This window comes from Temnothorax nylanderi, unplaced genomic scaffold (assembly GCF_030848795.1).
Source record: "Temnothorax nylanderi isolate EJ_2023f unplaced genomic scaffold, tnyl_v1.0 TNYL_tig0150_pilon, whole genome shotgun sequence".
Classification (NCBI taxonomy): Eukaryota; Metazoa; Arthropoda; class Insecta; order Hymenoptera; family Formicidae; genus Temnothorax; species Temnothorax nylanderi.
In genome coordinates this window covers 362,947-386,375 of record NW_027249212.1, presented here as the reverse complement: position 1 = coordinate 386,375, position 23,429 = coordinate 362,947, and the positions used below count along the sequence as shown (strand labels likewise).

The 23,429-nt window shown below is 32.7% G+C and overlaps 1 long non-coding RNA gene and 1 pseudogene across 1 annotated transcript; both read left to right on the top strand.

The window, feature by feature from the left end:
* Positions 1-1,137: 1,137 nt before the first annotated feature.
* LOC139777469 (cytochrome P450 4C1-like) lies at positions 1,138-18,514 on the top strand (annotated as a pseudogene).
* Positions 18,515-18,913: 399 nt separating this feature from the next.
* LOC139777470 (uncharacterized) lies at positions 18,914-21,206 on the top strand. Its single transcript, XR_011719366.1, has 2 exons — positions 18,914-19,621; positions 20,390-21,206. It is a non-coding gene; the product is annotated as an uncharacterized lncRNA (long non-coding RNA).
* Positions 21,207-23,429: the final 2,223 nt, after the last annotated feature.

The following is a 23,429-nucleotide window of genomic DNA, read 5'->3' as shown; positions in this document are numbered from 1 at the left end:
TCATAGACTGCATCTTAAGAAACAAATTTAGTTATAAAATAGTAATAAAATTTCGAAATAAATAATTTTTTTTTATTCCGGGTGAATATCGGAAATCAGTGTCCTCTAGTATTAAGAGGACTGTAATCTTAAGTCTAGGGTCTCATGGTTAGAGGATATTCCTCTAGATTTTAAAATATCTTCTTGAGACCGTATTTCAGAGGAAAATCCTCTAAAATCAAGCGGGAGCCACTAAATAACAGAATATTTTTTTTGGGGTGATTAATAGTAATTGCATGAGTTAACTTAAAGTAACCTTTAAAGTATATTATAGAAATACTTAAAGTTTGGTTCGAAATCACTTCTAGTTTATCAATAGTTTATCAATAGTTTATCAATAGTAATTTCTTTGGTAAACTTTCTAGTTTATTTTAAGTTTTTTTAAGTAAATTTTCCTAAGGGAAGGCCGGGTTGGAATCGAATCACGGACCTTTAAGTTAATAATCACTCGCACAGCCACGGAGCCATGCATCATTCCCCTCTCAATGCACCTGCGAGGCTTGATAGCTAGCGAACTGTCTCAAGAAATTGCAACCGTACAAGAAAATCTTATATATAGAACATACTAAAAATTCTCCTGCTCGTATAAATATACACCGTAGTGTCTCTTGATATTACCACGTATGAGCGTCTAGACTCTAGACTCTTGACTCTAGAGCATTCTCGGTGGTTGGAGAGATGATGATGCAATCACCACAATTTATACAATATCAAAACAATTTTTTTTTTATTATAAAATGTATTATATTACATACTGTTTGTGCTGACATTGCAGCACTAAGAAAAGTAATCGAAAAAAGTTGAAGAAGTTTTCAGATCGTTGTATAAATAGATACGGAACATTTATCATTCCATATTAACCTCTTCATTCATTGTAATATCAATCATGCAAATCATATGCAACGTTTGTAATGGTTCTAACCATTTCGATAACCCTTGTATTGATGATATTATTAATATTGCTTATAGAAGCAATTTTTTTAAAAATATTATAAAAAGCTTATTAATAATAAATTTTAGATGTTGTTATTATCTAAGACTGTTCAAGTCATTCAAATGATCAAACAAAACATCACAAAAGCGAACGAATAATCAATAGATCAGTGCCAGAACTGAACAGTTACTCGCAAGCGTTTAATATAAGAACTTCAATTTATTGTGACACACTTCATAGTAACGAAAACATTTGTAATAATGTAATACCTTTAAATATTTAAAAATAAAATACATTTTTACTAAACTTACATGTTTGTTGTGCACATGCACATTTTTTAATAAAATAAATAATACATTATATCTCTTTAAAATTTGTTAGTGGTAGAGTATTAATAAAGTATTTAAACGCACTTTTTACTTACCAAACGTAATTAAGATATAAAGACCGTAAATACATATTTAGTAACTTGTGTAATTTAAGAACTAAAAGAAGATATCAACACATAAAAAGAGAGCATAGCGCCACAACAGAGTGTTCCTAAGTAACCTTTATTTAAAATAATACTTTAACAAACGTTTCGGTCTGTTATTAAATCATCTTTAGTGTAATAAGTAAAGATAATACATAAAGTCTAGTAAACAAATAGATAAAAATAAAAACCGCAATACATTACATTAATCGCATTAGTTTTTACAGCAATATAAAATTCGCATCGAACGCACACATCCTATTTCTTCAAAGTATAAAAGTCGAGAAATAAACTGAAATAAATAACGGACACAAATAACAACATGTCACATAACATGTCACATGTCAATAACATTATCCAACTAATAACAATATTATAAGTGAAAATTTTACAATATGACTCTTTACATAGAACACCATAATCACCTCATCACGATACTTAATGTACATATTGAGAAAATATTTTTCTTACTCGTTTATTTCGATGACATGTTATTAAGTATTTGTGAATCCGTAATTCATTTCAGTTTACTCCTCGACTTTTATACATTAAACAAATAGGATGAGCGTTTGATTCGAATTTTATACAGCGATAAGAACTAATGCGATTAATGCGTTTATTGTGATTTAAAATTTTTATTTTTTTATTTACCGGTCTTTGTGTTATCTTAACTTATTACATTAAAGATGGTCTGATAATAGACCAAACATTTGTCAAAATATTATTTTAGTTAAAAGTTACGGGACGAACACGCTGTTGTGGCTCTATGCCCTTCTTTTTATGTGTTGATTTCTAATTAATTGAATTTTTAGACATTAAAAGAAGACAGTAGAAGGAAACAAAACTTGCTTAAACTGGTTAATTATTTCGTCGGCCGATAATGATCACTATTATATTGCTATTACTTATCCTTATTCTGCTGATATCTAATTATTATGTGCATTATCATGGAAAAAAGGGGCGACTTATCAATCTTATACCAGGACCATCAGGTTATCCGATTGTTGGAAATGCATTTCAATATCTTGGTTCACGAGGTAAGTTATAATTTTATATATAATATATTTCTGATAAATAAATATTCGCCAGTGCATACAAATTTTTAAATATAATATTTGCAAACATTTTTCTCTGAGTATAATTATCGATATTATTGCACGTTAACTACTTTTAAGAATTATTAAGCTTATAGGTAAATATTTTTAAGCAATAACATTCATTTTCTGATTATTAAAGTTATTTGAGAAACAATGAAATATCTAGGTACATTAAATATAACGATAAAGTCAATCATACATATTTCAATCAATATTTATAATATTTCCGTAAATTTACATAATAAACATATACATATATTTTATAGAAGAACAATGGAAGTTTCTGGTTACCACAACTGACGAGTTTTATCCCATTCTTAAACTTTGGGGATTCTTTTTTCCCCTAATATCCATTCGTCATCCGAATGATTTAGAGGTGAAATATGAAATTTTATTCTGTTTTTTTATTATTGATATATTAGCGATAAAATGTTTATTTCTTTATGTTTTTTACTTTTCAAAAATATGTTCATTTGTTAAAAGTCTGAAATAATTAAATATTTAAAATTAAAGATGATTATCTCTTCATTCATCTCTCAGAGATAATTGACTATTTAAAATACTTGTAAAATCAATTAGTTGATTATTTAAATGGCGTCTGAATTAAATAACGTTTAACTTAATATATCTTCTGTAATTTCAGACAATATTAAGCAGCACAAAACACATCGAATAGAGTCTTCTTTATGATGTTTTACATCCGTGGTTGGGTACTGGTCTTCTCACTAGTGGAGGTAACGTAACGATATTAATGTAAATAATGGTATATGCTTTATTAAATTTTGCTTTGGCTTCTTATTAAATTTTGTTTTAAGTTTTAATTTTGATAACAGAATTATCCTACGTAATTAAATGTAAATAGCATATATACAATTACGCAAGAGAATTTAATTCAAAAATATTTACTTTATTTCTTCCAATCGATTATCTTGAATTAGATCAATGTTAATTTGTAATTTGTGCGCGAGCGGAGGAAGAAATCGGAGATGAGGCGCGGAAGAGAGGCTTAATTCGAGAAATTATCTTTAAATCTATAGTATATTTACACAGTCAAAATATATGTCTATATTTACAATATTTACAATGTCTTTGATTCGGTTACGCAAGTCTGCGAGCCACGGATTTGATGATTCGCAAACGCCGAAAAATTCTCCGTTCCGCAAGCCACGGTTCGTACCGAAAGGAGACTTGACGCGAGCCACGAAAGTCTCTCGGTAATCGCTGTGAAAGACAATTAGCTATCATTTCGGTTCAGTATAGCAATACTGTATTTTGTATACAAAATAAATAATGTAAAGAGAAAAGCCATCGGTACAAACTATCTATAGAAAAACGAGAGAAAAGCTCAATTGTTAAATAACTGTTCGTGCTGTTACTTTCGTCAGACACGTTTTAACCCTTGCCTTCCACGGAAAAAGGGTTAAGAAATTACTGGAACGGTAGCTCATATAAAACTTTCTTATCCGAACAAAGAGCAAAAATGTAAGGTAAAAAAATATTTGAAATATTTGATAACCATAAATTTAAATGTAAGCTATATTTTTTTCTTTTTTATGTAGACTAGACACTACAGACGCGCGCTTCGCGCGCGCTATTTAGCTTTAACATTATGCTATTACTATTAGACTATTAACTCCTTGATACACACAACTGTCAAAATATACAATGACAGCTGCAAATGAAGTAAATATAATGCGCTGGCGAAAACATCGTCAAGTTTGTATCGCGGACATTGCAAAAATGTTCCGTCAAATACTTGTGCACCCGGATGATACTGATTTTATCAACGGATTTTGTGGCGTCTCCATCCTAATTTACCCCTCCTGATTTACCTTGTTAACTGTTACCTATGGCACCGCTGCGGCCCCATACCTTGCTTTGCGAGTTTTACTCCAGCTATGTATTGACGAAGGATCTCTTTATCCTCTGGCAGTCCTTGTTTTGGAAAAGGGTACTTACGTGGATGACGTCTTATTTGGAGCAGACGATGTCTCCACCATCTTAGAAATTCGACGCCAACTGATTCTCTTATTGCAACTAGGAGGCTTTCATTTACGGAAATAGGCGACAAATTACGATGAACTATTAACCAATATTCCCGTTTCAGATCCCCGGGAAAAAAAAATTATATGTAACTATATAAAAACATATAAAATTATGCATAATTATATATAAATATGTATTCTTTTATATAATTTAATATAATTATATCTAGATCCTTATATAAAATTATATAAAATTTTATATAATTATATATAAGTATATATATTTATATATATTTATATATAAGCATACATAATTTTGTATAAATCAGAAAATTTCAACATATATATTTATATATTATTATATATAAATATATATTAAAATATATAATTATATAAAATATATATTATTCTATATAATTATATAAAATTATATCTGATTCCTCACGTAAAATTATATATAATTTTATATAATTATATATATTAATATATTTTTATATAAATGAATATATAATTTTTCTAAATAAGTAAATCCTAAAATATATAAATTTATATAATTATATATAACTAGCTTGATACACCCGCGTGCTTCGCTACGGTATGCGAAGGATTCTATAATTCACCCCCGAATTTAGATTTGCCCCTTTAGGGGTTGATTAGGGCAAAATCTTGAATTATGTTTTTAAACACTTGTATGCGGGTAACCTTTGTAAGCAAAAACCAAGTCGATATCTCATCAGGCCCAAGCAGGGAGAAAGTCGTGAAAACACATCTTACCCCTATTCACCCCCTTAGGGTTCAAATTTCTAAAAATCCCTTCTTAGTGGGTGCTTACGTTATGAGAGGAATACACTCTCCAAATTTCATGTTTCTAGGTTCAGGGGTTTCGGCTGGGCGTTGATGAGTCAGTCAGTCAGGACATTTGTCTTTATATATGTAGATAGATATATAATTATATATAATTTTATCTGTCAAAGATATAGAAATAATGTACATGCAGTTAAGAAAGATGCATGCGCGCGGTAGCTGTCTTTCCGTGATAGTTTGCAACGACGCCACTAGGCGGCGCATAATGGTAAGACTAACTCGTAAGTAAATTTCAGTTGGGGGCTAATATAAGCAGGCCTCCTGCGAAGCAAAATCATGACATCCGCGAGACATCTATCTTTGTCAGCAATACAACGCAAGACTCACCCAACACTGTCTTGATGCAAAATAATGCAAAAATTATATATCTATAATTTTATATAATAATATATAATCCTTTTTGAAAAATTGAAAGTAAACCTTAATATAAAGTTATATATAATTATATAAAATTATATAAAAATTTGTAGAATTATATATTTTTATATATAATCAGATAAAATTATATCGTGCCAATTTTCATATATAATTATATATAATTATATATGATCATTTATATATAATTATATATGATTATATATAATTTTTTTTTCCCGGGGATCGTGTTAATTTAGATCAACTTCCTTTAGAGGAAGAACCTTCTATGAAAGTATTAGGTATTAATTGGAATCCTCAGTTAGACTGCTTTAAATTCAACTTACAACTTCTGTAATTTAGAACCGGTGACTAAACGCTTAGTGTTGTCCGTCATTGCTCGTGTTTATGATCCGTTGGGCTGGATTACCCCTGTAGTAATTTCGGCGAAAATACTTATGCAGGAACTGTGGATTCGACGTATTGACTGGGACTCTGCTTTCCCCGCTGACCTTGAGGACCGTTGGACTTCGTTTTGTCAAGATTTTGATCCATCTTAAGCCTCTTTCGATACCACGCTGGACACAGCAAACCAATTCTACACTTGGTTGTGAGCTACATGGATTTGCTGATGCTTCCACTCGCGTTTATGCAGGAGTAGTTTATATCCGTGTTATTTCGTCGTTAGATAATTTTAACGTAACGCTCCTTGTAGGGAAGTCTAAGGTCCTATCGCCTATCAAGACTATAAGCGTTTCTAGAGTTGTGTGCAGCTGTATTGCTCGCACGACTTATAGAATTTGTGCAAAGCGCTCTAGGCTTAAGTCAAGTCCCTACCTATTGTTGGTCTGACTCCAAGGTCACATTTGCTTGGCTCAAACGCCATCCTTCCTATTGGAAAACGTTTGTGGCCGGTAGGGTTTCTGATATTCAAACTCGTATACCATCAGCCCAGTGGCTATTTGTAGATTCGAAGAATAATCCTGCTGATTGCGCGTCTCGCGGTGTCACCGCCAAGGAACTTAAGAATCGTCCACTTTGGTGGACTGGCCCTCCGTGGCTGCATGCCCACTCCACTTCATGGCCAGATCAGCCCGTAACCTTAACGGCCGATGTTAGTTCGGAAGAACGCTCCACTCCAGTACATCTAACTCTAAATGAGAATTTAGAGTGGGACTTGCCTTATAACGTCTCGTCATGGCCGAAACTTCTCTCTCTCTCTTCGGATTACCGCTTATTATATACAATTTAAAGATACCCTTTTTACGCTGATAGGCCGTAACAACATGTTCCCTTCTGAATCATCTTTGAGCGATAATATTAAACGAGCTAGACAGTTTTGGATTGGTTTTTAAGGGCTTCATTTCTTGTCAGAAATTCAAGCTATTAAGAAGTAAACTGCCCACTCGGCATGTTATGTTGCTGAAATATTGAAATATTCAAACAATGCAGAAACACTTCATTAACATCTCACTTGCAACTATGCATCTAAAATATTTCAAAAATGTACCTGCACCATGTTTTTTGCAATATTGCATTAACAATATGTCTGAAATCTTTCAGAAAGTTGTTTACAATATTTATAAGTTTCTATAATATTGCAAAAAAAATGTAGCAGATGCAATATTTCAGAAACATTTCCAAAGCACTACAAAAGCACTATTACGTTTACTTTGCACGAATAATATTTATGTAACATATCAAACGCAACACCGCATCTAAAATACCTGTGAAAAATCTCCGAAAGATTGCGTCGGTAATGAAAAATTGAATTGCAGGCAGTGAATTTTCTACAATATTGCGGGAGAAATATTGCAGATGCAATGGTTTAGAAACATTTCTGATACATGATAAAACTATTATTACGTTTGCATTGCACGCGTTATATTTTTGAATGTTTCACATACAACATTGCATTTGTAATATTTCCGAAAAGTTGCTGACAGACTTTAGAACTTATAAAAAATTAAATTTATTATTATATAATTATTGCATTTTTTCTCTTTTATTAAGAATTTTCTGATATTCCAAATTTTGTCATATGGCATTTTTAATATAAAATATAAAATATTTAATAATATTTAATATAAAATAATATTCGACGCTGACTGGCAAAAAAGATTTATTCGTATATCTATATTGTTAATATTGTTATGCGATAGCTTTATGCTCACCAAAATAAGCAAGTATAAGAAAGAAAGAAGCGTCAGAGTCAGAGGATCACCACTACCCTGTTCGATCATCGATGTCAAGCGACAAGGCGCCGGTATACTACTTGGATGGGTGACCGGTTGAGAGAGCGGATTTCTTCGGACAAACGCGCGACGGCTATACGCACATATACGGCTTAATATATTTTTTTTGTTCCGGTAATAAAATATTTTATTTTTCACATATCAACAAATAGTTTTTGCGTCAGTAAGAAAATGTTTGCTAATACGAAACATTTTTTTAGTGTAAAATGTATTTGAAACATCTCTGAAGTGTTTCCGCAATATTTCGTAGATATATTTGAGAAATACTTCATAACATTGCCGAAATCTTTCAGCATGGTCGCATTTGAAATAATTGCGGACATTGAAACATTGCCGAAATGATGTAGAAACGGTCGTGAAAAATTTCTGAAATATTAATGAAAGATGTAATATTTCAAATGGAATTTTGCAGAAATGCCTTTGAAATATTACATGCCGAGTGGGTGGGTTATTGAAGTCCAGTAAATTAAGGAATTTGAATCCGTTCTTAGACTCTCAGGGCCTCTTACGTGTTGGTGGGCGCTTGGATCGCTCTATGCTGTCGTATAATGAAAAGCATCCTATCATCTTACCACGTCATCGTATATCCGAGCTTATAGTTGATTATGCTCATAAACAGGTGCTCCACGGCGGACCACAATTAACGTTACGAGTCTTAAGACAAAACTTCTGGAATCAGGCGCTCGCAATCTTGTTAAACATCACATTCACAAATGTGTTGCTTGCGTATGTCAAAGAGCATTGCCAATTGACCAGCTCATGGGTATAATAAAACTATAACTTTATACAGGCGTTCAGGTACGCAAGAAATAAAGTACACTGGATTATTATAATTCTTAATTGTGTCGTTAGTCTTTATTATAACAGTAACCGTCATGGACGTCATGGACGACAAAGAGACAGTGAAAAGGGAAAGACGCGTATGCATGACTTTACTTCTAATGCCATCTAGTGACTGTAAAAAGGAACCAAATAATCTACCAATCAGAATCAATTTTAACCGACCAATAAAATGTCAAGCTAAATCTGTAACAGGGTAATCTCCCGGCCTCCCGAGTCACACCTACTCGTCCGTTTCAACATTGTGGAGTGGACTACGCCGGACCAATCCATGTATTGCTTATTGTAGGCCGAGGTCAGCGCACCTACAAAGCATATATTGCAGTATTCGTCTGCTTGACCACTAAGGCCATCCATCTAGAATTAGTAAACGATTACTCAACTATAATGGTTTCTTATCAGCATTTCGAAGATTCACCTCGCGCAGAAGTATCCCAACATTATTATTAAGTGATAACGGTACAAATTTTCGTGGAGCGGAAAGAGAACTTGCTCGTACATTTAAAACTCTAGCTCGTAGTCCGGACCTCGCCGCCCATTTAGCCTCTGATGGCATAACTTGGCAGTTTATTCCTCCCGCGGTCCCCCACTTCGGTGGAATATGGGAAGCGGGAGTGGAGTCGGTAAAACACCACTTAAGACGTGTAATTGGTTCGCACACCCTATCGATTGAAGAATTCAGTACTTTATTGACTCAGATTGAAGCGTGTCTAAATTCCCGTCCCATCGCGCCTCTCACCAATAATCCGACAGACCTCACCTCTCTTACTCCAGGTCACTTTCTAATAGGTGGACCGTTAGTAACGATTCCTGAAGAGTCCCTTCTGGACCTTAAAGAATCACGTCTTAGTCGTTGGCAGCGTGTACGACGCATGCTTGAGCAGTTCTGGCGTATATGGTCAAAGGATTACTTACATACCTTGCAGCAAAGGTACAAATGGCGAAAGGACCAACCTAATTTAAGAGTCAATGATTTAGTTATTGTACGCGACAGTTTACTCCCTCCGTCAAAATGGGAGCTCAGCCGAATTATTGCAGTGTTTCCTGATGTCGATGGACGCGTGAGAGTTGCTGAGGTGAAGACCATCACTCGTACAACTAAACGTCCTATCACTCAACTCTGTAGATTTTCGATTGATTCTATTGACAGCAAAGCACTGAAATAATTGCCGCATGTCGGGCGGTAACATATCCCAGTTCGGGCTTGCCTGAACATACCTATATATAGTTTACTTCATTACACTAGTTATTAAGTTAAATTTAGTCTCGTAAGTTTCTTTGAAGCGTTCTGCGTTAAGATTAGGTAACAGTTCTTAATATTAGGTTAAGATTAGGTAGGCTAAGTTGTAATATAGTTTGTTTCGTACCGTATGACTACGAGTCGGGCGGTTTGTTAGAGATATAATAAAGCATTTAATTCTGATCCACCGCGTATTGACACGATACAATAATTCGGAGTAAGTCCGCGGTGACAGCACCTGCCGAGCACTCGTGAACGCGATTCCCCCTCCATGTAAGATATATTCTTTTCGTACGAAATTCGGTAGAACTGCCTCGTGCCTCGTCGCGGATAGAGTAATCCCGACCGTTCTCATAAGCGAATCGAAGTTTCTCGCAATTCACTCAAACGTTTGTACTCAATCTGTTGTAATACAATATCCATTAGTCAAAGTGTGCTCCAGTTTATTTATCCGGCGGATTACCTCGCCGTGTGTAAACAATAGCGGAAAAATAAAAACACGTAACCCCCCCCCCCACCCAAATCGACCAAGCTATCGATCAAGCCTACTTAGAACTTGATCCGTTCACTCTTTATTGAGATCTCAACATCTCGAGTACTCGCAACTCGTGCGTTCGCGTAAAAGAGTCCGATGCGTCTCGCTCCGCGCGTACTTGGCGCGAGACACTACCGTGTCTCTTGATCATATTAAATATAAATATTATAAAAAAAGATAACAATTAAGCGTATTACAAAGAATTTTTTCTCGTTTTGTTACACGATGTATTGTCGCAAAAGTTTAAACGCATATCACAAAAAGAATACGTTAGTAATATTCAATGGTTATTGAAAATCAATTAATTTCGAATTAAATAAGAAAATATATCTCACTGCACATCGTTATCACACAATTATGCAATATGTTATTTATGTTTCAGGCGCCAAGTGGCATTCACGACGAAAGATATTAACCCCCACATTTCATTTTAATATATTACAGCACTTTACTCAGATTTTGATCGAGGAAGGTGAAAACATGACCAAATCTTTGAAAAATGCAGAAGGCACAGTTGTGATAGATTTAGTGCCATTTTTTTAGCGAACATACGCTGAATGCAATATGTGGTATGTTGTGTTCATAACTGTACATTTTAACTGTAAATTTTATTCCTATTAATAAGTAAAATTAGACCAAAATCAAATTTTTTTAATTGTAAATATCAATATCACAACATAGATACTGATTCGTATATAATTTTGACAGCCACAGATACTTTTGAAATATATATGATAATATTATCATAATACTTTTACAAATGCGTTTGCAGAAACTGCCATGGGCACTTCTTTACGAGGCCTTGGTAATTTCCAGCAGCAGTATCGAGAAGCGGTTCATCAAATGGGCGAACTTCTTGCTTATAGGTATAATAATTCATGTGTTATTAGATATAATAAATAACTGTATATCCATATTTTGTCTTAATTAAAATATGAATTTGTATTGTATAATTATATGAAGAGGTAAGTATAATAATACAATACTTAATGTAAAACATCACTTTCATTAATTAGAAATTTATAAATTACATATCTGTTAAATTGTCTATTTAAAAATAAATAGAAATAAATTTAAAAATAAATCGTTAAAAGAAAGTACAACGTTTTAACTGTATAAGATTTTGCATATCTCTGTAGCATAATTTTATTAGTGTTTAAATATATTCTCTTTTTATATAGTTACTGAAATAGTAAAATAAAGGTTACCGGCCAATAACGAGCAACGAGATTGTTAAAATTCAAAAAGATATATTGTTACAAACATTGCTAAAAAAAGGACGTTTCAGCAACACCGTGCCTTCGTCAGCCAAATTTAATAAATTAATAACATTAAATATACGAATAGTCAGGAATCATACATTTCTACATCCAATAAGTACAGTAAGAATGTCATAAAATCGTAATCGCTGTACAAGTACGGTCCATAATTAAAAGTTGAGTGACAAGGAATATCATAAAATTATTGAACGGAGAAAACCGGAATCATTGCGCATTTTTAAAAACCTTAATTAACCGTCGAATAATAGGATCCATGATTTATTCCTCAGTCGGCAGTGGGAATAAATCGAGTCAGTCAGCGAAGTTAGCATGTCACAATCAAGAGTCAATAGTTAAAAAAGAATGTGTCTAAACTGTAATAACTGTAAATAGAAAACTTGTAAGAGCGAGTAAATGTAAGAATTTGTTACGATTATACGTACTGAGAATAAATGTAGAATCAAGCTATAGAAATGTTTCAAAGCACCGTACTGTATCAAATCTGGTGTGTGACTGAGCATTATCGCTCTAAAGGAATCGACTGCCAACAAAGGATGTCAATAGACCAATAAATAAATCCCTATGAATTGTTACTAAGTTCGTTTAAAATATTAAAATAAGAACCATCAAGTAATTCCGTATCCTTATTGGAATTGATACCATTTTTTTGTTCTTTTATGTGTATCATCTCTGAGATGAGTTGCTTATAATAATTTGTTTCAAAATCTAAAATCTCCAAATTGTCCCATTAAAAGTGTGATTCAAATTTAGCATATGTTCCGTGATAACTGAATGTCTTAAATCCAATTTATAATTGTTTTTGTGTTCGTTAATTCTTGTTTTCAGTTGTCGTTTTGTTTGCCCCACGTAAGATGCATCGCAATCATTACATTTAATCTTATAAATTACATTATTATTCGAGCACAATGCATTGACGTCTTTGTGTGTTTTGATGAATTTGTCCAATTTATTCAGGACTCTATACCCTATTATATGTTCTTTTTTGTCAAAAAGGTGAGCTGTTTTTTCCGAAATATTGTTAATAAACGGAATTACAATGATTTTCCTTCTATTTTCATCTGAATCATTTTCTTCGATCTCATTGATATCAACCGCATTCACATTAATGTCCTGCTTAAATTTACCATTGAATAATGTATTCAATCTTAAGTTAATTCTTTTAAAGATTAAATCTAAAGGATAACCGTTATTTCTTAATAAGTTGATGCACAATTTTATATTCTTGGACTGGAATATAGGGTGGGACAATAGTATAGACCTATCGACCAAACCATATATCGTACCGATTTTATGGCAATCTGGATGGTTCGAATAATAAGATAGATATCTGCCTGAAAATGTGTCCTTATATGATACCAGTCTATGAAGATGGTGTCATTAATGATATGTAATTGCAAATCTAAAAAGCTCAAAGTACGGTCCTTTTCATATTTAATTGTAAACTTAAGTCTTTCGTGGTAATTATTGAACTTATCTAAGATGTATTGAGCTTTGTCACGTGGAACCGGCATAATTATATCATCGACATAACGGCAATAAAACGGTAAGTTGAAGTCAATCGATTCTAGTATTGTTTTAAACAAACTTAGTAACAATTCATAGGGATTTATTTATTGGTCTATTGACATCCTTTGTTGGCAGTCGATTCCTTTAGAGCGATAATGCTCAGTCACACACAAGATTTGATACAGTATAACGGTGCTTTGAAACATTTCTATAGCTTGATTCTACATTTATTCTCAGTACGTATAATCGTAACAAATTCTTACATTTACTCGCTCTTACAAGTTTTCTATTTACAGTTCAGACACATTCTTTTTTAACTATTGACTCTTGATTGTGACGTGCTAACTTCGCTGACTGACTCGATTCATTCCCACTGCCGACTGAGGAATAAATCATGGATCCTATTATTCGACGGTTAATTAAGGTTTTTAAAAATGCGCAATGATTCCGGTTTTCTCCGTTCAATAATTTTATGATATTCCTTGTCACTCAACTTTTAATTATGGACCGTACTTGTACAGCGATTACGATTTTATGACATTCTTACTGTACTTATTGGATATAGAAATGTATGATTCCTGACTATTCGTATATTTAATGTTATTAATTTATTAAATTTGGCTGAGGAAGGCACAGTGTTGTCGAAACGTCCCTTCTTAGCAATATTTGTAACAATATATCTTTTTGAATTTTAACAATCTCGTTGCTCGTTATTGGCCGGTAACCTTTATTTTAGTGTTTGATACATACGAGCCTGACCTTTATTTATATTTTTACTGAAATAGTACTAATTGCAGGAATATATAAAAAAATTAAAGAAATGTGTGTTTTCCAAATATTATCATGTTCTTAATGTAACATGCCTAACATTTATTAATCATTTAGAATATTGAGGCAATGGCTGCACATCGATTGGATATTCTCATTGACCTCGAAAGGTAGAGAGCAAAAGAAAATACTGAAGATATTACATGGATTTACTAAACGAGTACGCAAAAATGCTACTTAATATTAGATATATTTAGACATTACATTACATAAAAAATTACAACATAATTATTACGTAGAAAAATTAAAATTTATAACTGTTAACAACACATTACTAATGTATTTATAAAGGAACTATTAATGCTGTATTTACATAGATAATTGCTGAAAGAAAACTTTATCATGATCGTACTAATGGGCAATACTTGAAAAGCTTTGATAATGACACGTCGGCAAAGAGAGATGACGCAGAACCGGTAGGAAGTACGTAATGTAATCGGTAGCTATTCTTTAAATCTGTGGTTGATTCAATATCATAAATTATATTTTACAACTTATGAATATTATACATATAGTTTAAATTCTTAACGTAGTCAGGTTTATGTAACAAAAACGTCACAGAAAAATTTGGCTGTTAATTTGATACAGACATGTTTACATATTTCGATTTAGTACGAAGAAAACGACTTGCAATGTTGGACCTTTTAATAGCAGCATTTCGCGATGGCCTTATGATTGATTCAGATATTCAAGAAGAAGTTGATCTTTTTATGTTTGCGGTACATTTCTTTTTAACCATTTTTATTCATTATTTGATTTATCGGTATATGATACATTAGTGTATACAATTATATTATAGGGTCAAGACACTACAGCGATGGGTCTGTGCTTCATTTTGGCACTATTAGCTGAGCATAACGACATTCAGGTATCCATCGTCAAGTATGACCCGCCATTCTTAAGCAAAGAAATTAATTGCTTCCAAAAGTTATTTGTTAACCCTCCGTCTGTATACGTGAGTCTACGGCGTCCAAGCTAAAATGATATCTGCTTATCTGTAAAACTTGTAAATCTGCCAGAAGATATTAAATAAACGATATTTATCAAAATGATTGTAAAATCGTCAACTACAATGTTTCATGATTTTTTCCAGATTTTTAAAAATACTTTAAGGTAGAGAAAGATAGCGTCGAACGTGATAGACCCACTCCGACGGGGCAAAAAAAATGTATGAAGACGGAGGATTAAATATGAATCAATATCTAACGTTTTAAATGTTTTTTTAAGTGTGTATATGTACACGATTTGCTTTTTTTGTATTAATAGATATATAGAAATTATGCGCGCACGCATGCATATACGCATACGCTTAAGCGTACGCACATGTTTCAAATATTCTTTTATATCTTAAGTGTAATTTATATACACATATTTCAAATGCGAATTAATCAAAACGTTTGTGAAATAAATATTCCCGGAATATATTTGTTTGTACGTAAAAATATCACAATAACAAAAGAGACGCCTTTTAATTAACAATAATCATACAGGATCGTGTCAGGAACGAAGTCGATATAGCCTTGCAAGAGAATGAACAGAAATATACCATGAAATTATTGCAAGACCTACCATATTTGGACAGATGTATAAAGGAAGCATTGCGCTTATATCCCAGCGTGTATTTAATATCACGAATTGCTGCGGAAGACGTAAAATTACGTATGCATTTAACCAATTTTTTCTTGTATAAATTTTTTAATGTATTACGCAACATGTCAACAAATGTATGAAGTAAATACGCATAAAAAGCAATATTTCCATATATTTCAAAGATTTAAAAATTTGGGTAATTATGCAGTAATACGGACCACCCTCCGATGACCTTGACCTTGACATATGTTGTCAAGGTCACCCTCCTGAGTGACCTTCAGAAGGTTTTAGCCGTCACTCGTTTTTTATTAAAAAGTTATTAACAAAAAAAGTTTCGAAAATATAGCAGTTATTTTAAGGTTATTGAGAGGCATAAGCGACTAATATTACATCTTTTTTTTTTAAGTAGAAAATATCTCGTTTCGCGTGAAATTCGCTATTTTACCAAAACACAACATTTAAAGCAGTAAATTGTTGATAAATTGAAGTCTTTTTGTTAAAGCAGAGAATACTTTATTTCGCGAGAAAGTCGCTGCTTTACCAAAACAAGTAAATTTTCTTCTGAAGTAGAGAATACTTCATTCGTTTATTCACTGCTTTAAATGTTGTGTTTTGGTAAAGTAGCGACTTTCACGCGAAACGAGATATTCTCTACTTAAAAAAAAAGACGTAATATTAGTCATTTATGCCTCTCAATACTTAAAATAACTGCTATATTTTCGAAACTTTTTTTGTTAATAACTTTTTAATAAAAAACGAGCGACGACTAAAACCTTCTGAAGGTCACTCAGAAGGGTGACCTTGACAACATATGTCAAGGTCAAGGTCATCGGAGGGTGGTCCGTATTACTGCATAATTACCTTTTTAGAAAATAATGTTAAGCAAGTAATGCTTAATAAAATTTAAATAATAATTACATTATATTTTTTATCTTGCAAACTATAGAGCAACTATCCCTATGTTGCATTAGATACACTAAAAAAAATTTGTGAGATCCATTTAGTAATAGGTTTTTTTTTAAATATTTGATTATTATTACCAATTTTAATAATAACAATACATTTTGTAATAATTATACACATTTTAAAAAATCAAACTTTGCGTTTAGTTGAGCCAACTAAATTATGTAGTACTTATTATCAAACAGTTTCGTGAAAATTACTCTAGTTTAATGATAATTAACAAACAGTTTGATAATTAGTATTAAATTATCTTAAAAAGCCTTATCTGATTGGTTTGCTGACAGTTACTCAATTATTTAGTAAGCAATTTGGTTACATTTATCATTACTTGGTAATAATTATCAAACTTTGCCAATATTAACCAAATCATATCAGGTTTTGCTAGAATTATTTGTTAACATTACACTGTTGGAAAATTTGTGTTAAATATAACATAAATCACATGTCCCAAACGGGCCACTCAAATTTTTGTGTTAATTTAACATGATATGGATGTGTTAAATGGTAACATCGATACTATGTTAAAATATTTAAACAGAAAGGAAATGTAATTCTGATCGTAATTTGAGGTCAATTATGTGTACAATTAACATAACTTTTATGTTGTTAAGATTGTAAGATAAAATCAACACTCTTTTTCTGTAAATTTTTATTCCCACTTCTGTTATAGAGCAAAATTAACACTATTTTTCTGTAAATTTTAACACATTTAATAAATACATTCAAATTGTGTACTTTAACATATTTTTTAAATTATTTTAATAATTTTACATTTTAAATTTGTTAAGTTAAATTAACATAGCAGGCATATGTTAAATCTACACATGTATGTGTTGATTATTTTACACAAAAATTTTAACAAGGACTTTTTTAAACAAAACTACAAAAATTTTCCAACAGTGTAACCAAATTATTTCGTCGCAATCACCTATACGTTTAGTTGAAACTACTTCACCAAGGTTTTTGGTAACATTAGTCAAGCCTGGATTATTATAACAACCAAGGATTACTAGACATTTTTTCAATGTATATATTCAATTTTAAAATTTTAATGCAGCTTAAATTATTATTTCTAAATCTTAATTATATTGTACGATATGCTTTTTAGAGTCATATTTGGTACCTGCTGGAACATTCTTGCATCTTAACATTTACGGAGTCCACAGAGATCCTAATTTTTGGTCAAATCCAGAAGTATTTGATCCTGATAGATTCTTGCCTGAGAAGATCCGACATCGTCATCCTTATTCGTATTTACCATTCAGTGCTGGTCCACGTAACTGCATCGGTAAACTGTTTTTTTTTTATCCTGATATGTATAATACCATGTTATATTAACAGATTACGATATGTACCAAATTGTAGGTCAACGATTTGCTATGCTGGAAATGAAGGCCATGATAGCTCCTCTGGTACACAATTTCTACTTGGAGCCTATTGATTATTTAAAGAATCTTCGGATGCAGGTTGATTTGGTACTTCGCCCTGCTCAGCCACTTCGTGTAAAATTTATCCCTGTTTATAAAACAAAAGCAAGCCCTTGAAATAAATATCGACTTAATGAAGATCATAAAAGGCTAAAGAAAGGTTTTATTTGCTTACACAATAATTGTCAATAGCACCGTAAGAGTAACACTTTGCACACGTGTCATTATCGGTCACAAAATAAAAATATAAATAAAATGTAATAAATGTATAAAATATATTAAATAAATAATTATTTTACTATATAGTCAATAAAGTATTACAGTATTTTATTGCAGTATTTTATTGCACAAAAAAACTGCATTGCAGCGCAAACGAACAATTATTTTTATAAATAGTAAATAATAAGTTATGAAATGCTCTCTTTGCATTCCCTGTCACATCTGGCCATTCCCTTATGAAAAAGTAGTACTGGTTTTTATACTGGAAAAAGTATTGGTGAAAGTACTGGAGACATAAGTACTCAAAGTACTACTAAATTCGACCATACTGACTTCGTCAGTACTCCTCCCCAGTACTCATCCAATACTCATTCAGTACTCCCTTCTCAGTACTTCCTCTAGTGTACTCCCTCCAGTACTTCCTCCAGTACTTTCTCCAGTATTCCCCCCAGTACTCCCCCCCAGTACTCCCCCCAGTACTCCCTCCCCGGTACTCCCACCAGTACTCCCTACAGTACTCCCTCCAGTACTCCCTCCAGTACTCTTTTAGTACTTATCGAATAATCGTGGGATACTAACGTGTGGTACAGGCGCAGTAGGGGAGAGTGGGCACCCTTGAACCACGTTTTTTCAAATCACATTAAAAATAATTTTTAATAACTTCATTATAATATAAATGAGACTATTGTGGAGCTGGCAGATCGGTCGACGAAAGAGAGAGACTGTGCTTGCGCGATCGGAGAGAGACGAGAGAGTGAGCGTGCGTGATTGGTCGCTTGAGATGCGACAGTCGCCGAGTGCATATGATTGGTCACTTGAGATGCGACAGTCGCTGTGTGTAAGTGTGTGTGTAATAGTCGAGCAGAGCGAGTCAAGTCAGAGACGTGTAAGCATGCGAGAGTGTTGTAACGACCAAGAGACTTGTATTATTACTATTAAAGAACATATATCATTTTGTGAACTATTCGTGTGCTGTTCGGTGTTCCATCTAACATACTCGGAGATATCAATCCTACACTATTCGATATTTAATATAATAAACTTTGTTTGTAAATGATTTAAGAAGTAAATTTTCAGAAATATTTTGCAAAAATAATGATATTTCGAAATGCTGCGTTTGTCACAGTGGACCCCACGCGTGGGGTTGATTGAGCCATAGCGTAGGGTACACTGTGACATATGTAATGTGAAAGGTAGGGTACCCTCCCACTCGGCATGTTATGTTGCTGAAATATTGAAATATTCGGAAATGGTGCAGAAATAGTTCGTTAACATTTCATTTGTAACTATGCATCTGAAATATTTCAGAAATGTACCTGCATCATGTTTTTTATAATATTGCATTAACAATATTTCTGAAATCTTTCAGAATGTTGTTTACAATATTTGTAAGTTTCTGTAATATTGCAAAAAAATGTAGCAGATGCAATATTTCAGAAATATTTCTGAAACATTATAAAAGTAATATTACGTTTGCATTGCACGAATAATATTTCTGTAACATATCAAACGCAACATTGCATTTAAAATATTTCTGAAAAATTTCTGAAAGATTGCGTAGATAATGAAAAATTGAATTGCAGGCAGTGAATTTCTACAATATTGCAGAAGAAATATTGCAGATGTAATGGTTTAGAAACATTTCTGATACATGATAAAACTATTATTACGTTTACATTGCACGCGTTATATTTTTGAATGTTTCACATACAACATTGCATTTGTAATATTTCCGAAAAATTGCTGACAGACTTTAGAACTTATAAAAAATTAAATTTATTATTATATAATATTGCATTTTATTGCATTTTTTCTCTTTTATTAAGAATTTTCTGATATTCCAAATTTTGTCATATGGCATTTTTAATATAAAATATAATATTTAATATAAAATAATATTCGACGCTGACTGGCAAAAAAGATTTATTTGTATATCTGTATTGTTTATTTTTATGCGATAGCTTTATGCTCACCAAAATAAGCAAGTATAAGAAAGAAAGAAGCGCCAGAGTCAGAGGATCACCACTACCCTGTTCGATCATCGATGTCAAGCAACAAGGCGCCGGTATACTACTTGGATGGGTGACCGGCTGAGAGAGTGGATTTCTTCGGACAAATGCGCGGCGGCTATACGCACATGGCTTAATATATTTTTTTTTGTTACGGTAACAAAATATTTCATTTTTCACATATCAACAAATAGTTTTTGCGTCAGTAACAAAATTTTGTTTGCTAATACAAAACATTTTTCTCAGTGTAAAATGTATTTGAAATATCTCTGAAGTGTTTCTGCAATATTTCGTAGATATATTTCAGAAATATTTCAGAAATATTGCCGAAATCTTTCAGCAAAGTTGCATTTGAAATAATTGTGCCGATTGAAACATTGCAGAAATGTTGCAGAAACGGTCGTGAAATATTTCTGAAATATTGATGAAAGGTGTAATATTTCAAATGGAATTTTGCAGAAATGTTTCTGAAATATTACATGCCGAGTGGGCTGTGACACGTAGAAGAGATCTGTTTAAATCTTGTTTATTACAAATCTTTGGTCAATTGAAAAACCAAGACTGTGCTAGAGAACCAATTTATCAATAATTGTGTCATATTTGTTTCATCAGATGACCTAAGAAATTGAAAACTGAAAACAAATTTCTATAACCTCACTTTTTGTCGTAACCTAGCAGAGATCAACGAATATTGCCTCACAGCGACTCGATTACATGTGATCTGTAACTAAAGGGTGAAAAAAAGAGAAAATAAAAGTGTGGATATGATTATCGATGGAAATTATTTCATTTTATAGGAAAATTTAGGCACTAACATTTACTATTCCGCGATCGAAACACACTACGGAAACTCGCGCTGTCACGTAGGTAGGTTAGATAGTTCTATAAGCGTGGCACAGAGGACCCCACCAACCTGCGTCACATTGGACCCCACTGAACATCGATATTATTTATCGTAAATATTTCAAATACAGAACAATTAAACGTTTTTGTGAGCACGTTGGTATTGAACCTAGATCTCGACGAACGTCTTATGAATTTTTTTTTAACTGTAGAATCCCTAGAAATCCATACATATCAAAAAGTTATGACAAGTAAAAATTTACTTTGCAAAGGCTCTAATTACATATCTGCCTTTAACTAAAGTACATATGCTTATTTCGGCATAATTTTTTGATGGAAGGCATATGTTTTGAAAACGAAAGTTTTCATATCCACCGTCACTATTTTGCAGAACGTTAATACAGAAAACTCGCACTGTCACATTGGACCCCGTGGCTCAAGGGAGCCCACTCTCCCCTACTTACACAGTACTATCCAAGTAGAACAAAAAGTCAAGATGATATCAAAATAACGTCATATTGATAGTTTAGTGTGTTAATTTAGTATTTTATTAATTTAGTATTTCCAAGATACGTTACGAAAAAGTAGTATACTAGCAATCAGTACTCAGTACTGAGTGATCAGTACTCGTAGTATTGACAGTATTAGTATGTTAATACTCATGAATATTGCAGAATGGTCAGTACTGTGCCTATTAGTTTCTTACAGTCAGTACTGAGTACTAATTGCTAGTACTACTTTTTCGTAAGGGATGTTTTAACTCCATCAGATGAAACATTTTTTAAATATCTCTGAAAGGTTCCTGTGCTGTATGGGTAATTGAAGGTTAACTATCACTTGAAGGTTAACCATCACTTGAAGGTTAACCATCATCCAAAGAAAAACCCTTAAAGTTGGGTGTGATTTCGGACCGCCAATTGAAGGTTAACCTTCAAATGATGGTTAACCTTCAATTGGAGTCCGAAATCACACCCAACTTTAAGGGTTTTTCTTTGGTGTTTTTTTAACGGTTAACACCAAAAGTTGAGTGTATTTTTCCATAAGGGCTGCTACAGATAACCGAAACAACAAAACTCACATCGCAGGATACGTGTATCTTCTTAGCGGAAAGATGGATTAATTGGAATGATGATACTGATAATCCTTTTCAGAGCACTGATGTGACGAACTTCTGTGATCTTCAGAAAATATATTTTTTAAACTGTCTATGCGTATCAGATGAGATTCTGTCGGAAAAGAAGATACGTCTTATAGCAAGCACATATCAATTTGACGATCAGAATGATGAAATACGGTAGATACACGTATGTAAATTTAAACTATTTCATTCTTGCGTATATAAAATAACGGGCACATATCTCGTAGATTTGTTTGGCTGCGCTTGTGCATCAAGAGTCGATGGGTATAAGACAAGGTTACAGCCGTTATCAATTTTGCCAATAAATTTTGTTCGCCAAAGTTTACTTATCCTATATTCGAAGATTTATACATTTTATACGAATGGTCGGACATACATATCGCAGTGAACGGTGAATACAAACAGGAAAGTTGGAAGATGTTGGACGAAATCAGGAAAAAAATTGCATTAATTCTTCATGTGAATGAGAATGTTGATGTTTGATAGAATAAAAGGCGACGTTGACTTTCATGTATATGATGAGTCACTAATATATCTGCCATCAAAAATAGGGGAGACCGGGGCTCGTTGGCACCGTTTTTACAATTTCGGCATTTGAGTTTTTAAACAACTAATTATCATGATTAAACAGTGCTAATATGATAGAGAGAACCTTTCTCTACATTTTTATGCCCGAAACAATCCTGTATACTGTATAGTTTCTTTGTAATAAGTGAAATACGAACATGCTGCATTGTAGCCAGCTTGCCCCGATAGTGGGGCAAATTGACATATATCATGGTGTAAGTTGGCTACAGGTAAGGTTATAGGACTAAAGTCCATGTTAAATTAATGAAAACGTAATAGAAAATAAAAAACATATAGCAGATATGTTCTCGATAAAGATTGTATCTTTTAAAGTTGTTTTATAATGATCGAACAAAATGCTGTTGTAGAAAAACAATTGTAAACTATTTCAGATATAGCTTTCTTCAATATAGTCTGTTCACACGAGGCAGTTTTGACGCGTGG